A 7301-nucleotide genomic window follows, 5' to 3' on the forward strand; every position below is an offset into this window, starting at 1 on the left:
CAGTCGGTATCGATTTTAGTCGGCAGAGGTGTTTTGTAATAAAATTACACTCTGTTCCTGCGATACGATGGCTGTGCGTTTTGAAGACATTAGTCATCTCTTTGAAGTTGATCATCTGCAAAAGAATTATAATTTTAATATTACTATATGTAATTATTTTAATTATTGTTGCAGCGCAGTTTCAATTTATGTAAATTTTCAATATCAAAGTTTTATTCATGCTGTAAAGTAATGCATTGTCGTGCTCTTATACATGTTCCATGTGTAATATATGTTAAATAAATACTGCTATTTAAACTTAGAGTAATTAAAAAAAATCAACGTAGATAGAACAATTGACTCACTTAAACTTAAAGAAATTCCTAAAATCAACGAGAAATATATTAAATGTGTCGAAGGGTGGATTATTTGACAAAATGGCGAAAAACATTGGACTAGGACAGTGATTGGCAAAGTACGGCTCGCGAGCTCTTTTTTCTATTCCTTTCGTGTATTTGATTGAACTTTCAAACATTTTTATGATTTTTTAACAATTTTTTTACAATTATAAATGCATTTTTCGTTGCAAAGTTTGAAACCAACCGACTAGGAAATTGACAGTAAAAACCAAAACGAACTTCTAAATTAAATGACAGCATACAATGAAATAATAGTTTCAAGTTGAATGGCCATGCCAATGAATGGACATGAGCGGAAGGCTAATTTTTTCCATATTTTTCTTTTATATCATGTAGCCAATTCGTAAGGACCTCAGAATAAACCTGCGCATTCAAACCTAGAGCGCACGTGGCAACACACAAATTAAATTGAATGTCAGTGATTATAAAATTCTGATATTTACTAGAAAGTACACATTAAAGATGTATTATCCTGTTTCCAAAGAAGATTGATGTGATGTAAAAATTGTATTATGGTTACAGAGACGAAAATTGAACTCTCCGGATCGTCACTTATTCTTCTTCATCTTTGGCACAACAACCGTTGTCGGTCAAGGGCTGCCTGTACCACCTAAGGGCTTGGCTTTCAGTGACTTATAATTACCAAAGTAGCATAGTCAGTCCTACACATGGGGGCACAGTCCATTCGGGGCTTCAACCCATGACCGGCATGGGTTGTTAAGTCATACGAGTTGACGACTGTACCACCAGAACGCCCCAGGGTCGTCACTAGATATTAATATTAAGAACAGGTTGTGGAATCGTAATTATAAAGTTTAATTGTATTACTTTGGAAAGTCTATATTATTCATAAGAATTTAGACTATGAGTTCTTGCTTAGTACCTTCAATTTTCCATATCCCTTGTACTTTGTAAATTTGGTAATGGATAAGCTTCTGTTGCTTCCGATTTAAAATACTTGGATGTTATATTTATTGTCTTGATTATTATATAGCAAGATGATTAATGTTATGAAGACATTTTCCATTTCATAACAATTATTTGATATCTTTGAGATTTATTGAAAATTTTAAATTCTAAGTGACATTTGCTTTTGAGTCAGGAGTGAAGGTAGTATTTAAAAAGAAGATTGGAACTTGTCGATTATAAAAATAAAATTCATAGGAGTGTAAAGCTTAAATGAAACAATAAAAAATAAGATCATTCTATAATGCCAGCATCAAAACACGGCCAGCACTGTAATCGATCCAGCGTCGGGAATCTCCCCCACACACCACCTTATTTGGGCACACGCACACACTTCCAAAGCTATCGGAAAAGAGCATCTCGGAATCGCCCTATCTGCTTCACAATCGTTCCGGAGGTGGAGGAATTCCCTGCATCCAAGCATTCTGGCAGACATTTGTCTTTTTGTCACTTTCGAAAGCGCGTTTCGTTTCGCTTCCAGCTTCTCACGTTCCATCCCATTCCACGTCTCCCATTCTTACTCCCATGCCCATGGAATATTATTCTTTGTGCGCGACATTCGTTTTTGGTGCGGCTTGAAGGAGCGTTTGAAATTCGTTTGCTTCATTTTCCATTCCAGGTTCTCTTTTCGGTGCATAACCTATTAGATTGTTGGTGTATTCATTTCCATGAAATAAACTGTCCAATAAGAATATAAAACGCTGTAGGATGCATTTTTGGAGAACATTCTTCTTCTCACTGGCAGGCGTGCTGGCAATCGGTCTATGCTCTTCCTTTTTTGTACATTTGCTCACGTTCGCTTCGCGGTTTACACTTTTAGGGTTTCGCTCCTTTTACATCACACTTTATAGGTTTTGGAGTGTGTGTGAATATTAACTTTGTTATTGTGCTCGTTTGATTTTTTCCGCTAAGTACGTTTTGCTGTGAATTGGTTTAGAATGTTGTATACATTTGCTTAATTCCGTAGTTGTTGTTTTTTTTTTGCTCTTCTGCTCGCCAAAAGCCCAAATACCCGAAAGGTATCGTGAAAATGGATTTTCGTTGTTTTTTTTTTGTTAAATTGTTCGTCTCTTCCAGCGATGGGGACCGAAATGAAAGAACTTTATTCATTGCTTTTTCAGGTTTCTTTTTCTTTTGTTCGTTTACGAACACTACGAATACTTGTGCATCAACGGCCGATGTGCATCTATTCATGCATGTGGCTGGTGGTGCGGTGTGTAGCTGGTGCATGCTTATGCTGCCAATGAAGTCAAGATGCATTTAAAACGGTTGCGGGGTTTTCTTTCCTTTTTTTTGTTTGGAGGGCTGCCATACCATCCACATACGCATGAGGGCTAAAGAATCGAGAAGCAAGAAGCAAGTGTCAAAAGGGAAGCCACATACACACCGAATATTAACGGAACGTGCACCGAGCGACCAAGAATGAAATGAATCGTATCGAAACGGAAGGATTTCAGTTGGATTTTCAATGCGGGAAAAATGCTCGAGGGCACACATAAAAATGTGTACGTGCAGGAACAGACCATGGAGCGAAGACGCAAGCAATTGAATGCCTTGCAAGAAGATGCCTTCAAAGCGTCATCCCAACTGTTTGTAAGATGATCAGTTGGTGTTGGTGTTGGTGTATGTGTTTTTTTTTCTCTCTCTTCTTGAAATTTCAGTTTGACAACGTTTCGTTGTCCTTCGTGGCCCTTCTGCAAGCATGGATTTATGCTTCCTTTGTGTGCCTTTGAGTCTCGAACACCCATACACACGGAGAGCTGAGAGACACACAGTAACGTTAGCACACATGGTCGGGATCGGGAAAGAAAAATGATGTTGACCAGCAGCACCGTAAGAACGATGCGAAAGTGTAAAGAAAGAAAGATGCTCAGACACATTGGTAAGGCGAATGCCGATAGCCACACAAAAAAAGAGCCCAAGAAACTGGAGAAGACCATAGAGCGGAATAAAGGAATAAAGAAATTCCGAAAAAGGTGTGATATGGCATCCCGCTCACTCGGAAGCCGGTAGCCGGTTAGTGTGATAAGATAAGCGATAGACGCGGCAAAGCAACTTACCCGGACAACACCGGGGCAAGGGCATGGGCGAGCGTGTGCAGGGCTTTTTCGTCCAGCTGTATTGTTGCTCTTTGCGTAGAATTCCCTACAATTCTTTTCGTCTCTTCAGATTCTAAAGGAATCTCCTTTGCCCTTGAGTTTCGTCTTTTGACTGGAGTGTTTTCTTTTATTTTTATTCCCTCGAGGTGATTTATTGGACGATGCTTTGATAGTTTTCCGATGCAATTATACTCATGCCGTGTGAGAAAAACATGCTTATTACAGCGAAAAGGACATCATACTTTATTGTACTACATGCAGGGATGCACATTTGCCGGTCAGTATCGCAATTCATTGATTGTGGTGAAGATTGTTTAAAGAGACAAATTCTTTCATATATTGTTGATGATCAACTTCTTTATTTAATTGTTTATTTTACTTATTTACTTATTTAAGTTTTACTATTTACTCTGACATTAAACATTTTATTTTTATATTTGTATTTGTTATGATCATCTTATTGTTTCTTTTGACATTCAATTTCTTACTAATTTTGTTTATTCTGTTTTTTGTGTAATCATTTTATAAACGTTTTTTTTAAATACTTCATTTTTTTCTATATTATCTATCTCTTCACTTGTTTGTGGTATTTTGCTGAGACAATTATTTCTTACTTCCTTGGTTTGTATGTTTGTTTTTATATCCTTGTTATTGTAATCACTTTTATAAATGTTGTTTAGCTACTCCACATCTTTTCTAAATCAGTTTACATTTCACTTGTTTGTTTTATTTTGGTGAGAAAATAATTGCTTATTTACCTTTTTTATTATTTTATTCTTAGATTTTTACATCGTTCCTTCTTGTCGGTTTTTTTCAAACTGAGCCTATTGGCCTCATTCCCTGTCTGTTTTTGAGTCATATTGTATTCAGTTCTTTCTTTTGTACAGTCTTTCCCCGAGTTTCGCTAATAAGGCGTTACTGGAACATTCGATACTATTTTATTTTAATTATTCGATGTTTGATATTTTACAGATTTTTGCGTATGTCGAATATTATGTTCTTCAGCCAAAATATGGATGATGAATACTTTTTTATGATTAAATTTAGTACTTTTATGCACATTTTTTACTTATTCCATAGAAATTCGTATAGAAAATTGTGTTATTTCTAAGTATTTATCGAATTCCACTTTTTTTCAAAATTGTAATTTGTTTTGTATTTGACAATTTTATGATACAATGCTATGAATCCGTCAAATAAACTGTCCAAACTAAAAATTCGCATATCTCGAGTGTAGCCTAACTCTGGGACTGTATATAGAATATAATTTCGTTACGTTACACTATCAAATTTATTAAAAACTCACACTGAGATTAGAAAACGTAAGTAACAAAATTACATTCATAGCAGTATCGAACAGGATCGAAGGAAAATGCATTAATCCAGATTAATATGATTAGGTGCTCCTCTTCCTCATATACGAAAACTTGCAGCACCAAAAACCCTTCTTGAGTAATTTAATAAGTTTCATTTCCAAAAGTGCCTATGTCTATCCTACACCCTGTACTATCATCTTGCCTGGAATCGGATTAGCCTTTTTCGGCCTTCCGTCTATCCGTTCGGTTGAATTTGAACTCATTTTATGGCCTACGAAAGAACATTTACATCTGCTCATGTTAGGAAGTCGTGGGAAGTGGCAAGGGTTTCGACAGCCGTTCTGCGGTTAGTTTCGTCGTAAAAGTCTAATCCCCGCGTCAACCCCCGGCCGCATCGATGACCCGGCCATCTTGGATTCATCCCATGAGTCAGCCGAAGGGGGAGCGTGAATCTTCAGAATCTATTGATCGTTATATCAAATGTCCACCCGTTAGTTACCGTAATTGATGATGCTGTATCAGCAGCGTGATGAAAAATCTCATCATAATACTCGCACGCGGGAAAGCGAGATAGAGAGTTAAAGAGAAAGAGAGAGATGAGGGGAATTTATCTAATAAATCAAGCCGCATAAAATCGGATAGGCTCGCAACCTAAGACACGAGGGAAGATGATCTTTCTACACGCAATGGGAAGATGTGCGTGGGTGTGCGACAGAGAGACGATGGTCTCGAATTGGTGTGTATCGTACTCGCTCGCATCTGAACGATTCAAGTAGGCCGAGCCAAACGGTATAGCAACGGTTGACAAACCGACCTCACTTCAAGCGTGTTTGAACGTCACTATTTTTTATTTGCTTCCTCCATTTACAACACCCCCCTCCGTTGCTGTGCCACGAGAACGGTATGTTGCGGCGGGGTCGGACGGTGCGGAGGTATTTTCCTAATGCGTTGGTGTGGATCTCCTTCTTCCACTGCTCTCTCCACCCGTACCCGTCTCCACTCTCCAGCGTCCATCGTTCGTGGGTTGGGATTACACCGTCACTTCCTTCCCTGCCGCAAGAGAACACGATACCCTTTCCCTTTTCTGTCTGTCGGTCGTGCTCTCCTCAGGCCTAAAAACAGGCAAACCCAACAGCAGTGCCAAGATGTCTAGAAATGCGTCGTTAGTTTGGTCGTTAGACGGGAGGTGCAGGGATTGGTAGGGGAAGCTGTACGAGACGTTGTGTGCATGCGTGTGTGTGTGTGTGTGCGCAGAGAAAACACAGCCAAACGGTTCGTTCCTCTATGCGTAGGAGAGTACGCAAAGAAGGAGTAAAAGGGCAAAGAGGAAAAGGGAATGAAAAAAAAAATACAACACACATGTGCGCACGCGGAGAACCCAACTCTGTACTCGAGGGGGCGGAAAGAGTGGGCCGTAGAAACGTGGTGTGTCTCGTTCGTTTGTTCGGTCGTCACCTTGCCTTCCCGCTTCTGCCCATTGCGGATGCCCGGTACAGTGTGTTAAGCGTAGCATTGCACAGCGACATGTTATGGGTATGGTACTGTGAATCGTTCATATAGATTATAGCATATTACCAATTTACAAATGTTAAATGATGTTTTGACTTCTTCATAACGTTAATCTTTCTTTACATTTTCATTTTCTCTTGTTGTAATACACATTTGGAAAATATTGCCATCGTACTCAGTAAGCATGTATCTTGTGTCTCTCAATCTAGGATATTGACTATTCAGCATAATGGATATTAGGGATAGCTGAAATGGCTGCCCAGCTATGAGTATACTATTCTACTACGGTTTACGGCGAACCTCTAAGTAAAGGAAAATGAAGAAAATGAAGAAAAAAAACAAATTAATGATTTTCATACGTTTCCGTCTGAGTAAATACCGATAAATATGTATGTTGACGTATAACTCAAACTTAAATCTTGAAATTATTTTCTTTTTTATTGCACTATACAGTTTAACTAGTCGAGGCTGGAGCAAGAAGAAGTAACTGCAAATTTTTTGTGTTTTGATTTTTGTATCTGTATTAGTAAATGTTTAGAATCTTTCTTCAACTTTTATCTATGTTTTGTATAATCATAACATTCAAATTTTCCTTCCGAATAAAAAAAAAATCAAATTTGGAGGTCAGTTGTTTATCTCTGTAAAGATCACCAAATTTGAAGCAGAATCACATATGTTTGGATTACGATCAATAGTCTAAGAGGCTCTTACAATCAGGCTAGTTTTTTTATTTGATACTTACATTCTTAATTTCTATTTTATTCTGAATAAAAAAAAACTTCTTCGAAATACTGTTTTAATGAGAGTTTTTTCCCTACATACTAACGGCGCTATATAAAGCAATTAGACGGAGGTATTAATAAGAATTATACTCGTTTTCATTGATGGTATCACATATGCTGGCATTAATCGTAAAGACTTGACGGATACAAAATATTTTGTTTTAGGCCTATAATGGAGTAAAATTGGTTGCCAGCTGAAAAGTTTAATTATATTTTTCCATTGAATTTAAC

The sequence above is a fragment of the Anopheles arabiensis genome, chromosome 3, assembly GCF_016920715.1.
Source record: "Anopheles arabiensis isolate DONGOLA chromosome 3, AaraD3, whole genome shotgun sequence".
NCBI classification, from domain to species: Eukaryota; Metazoa; Arthropoda; class Insecta; order Diptera; family Culicidae; genus Anopheles; species Anopheles arabiensis.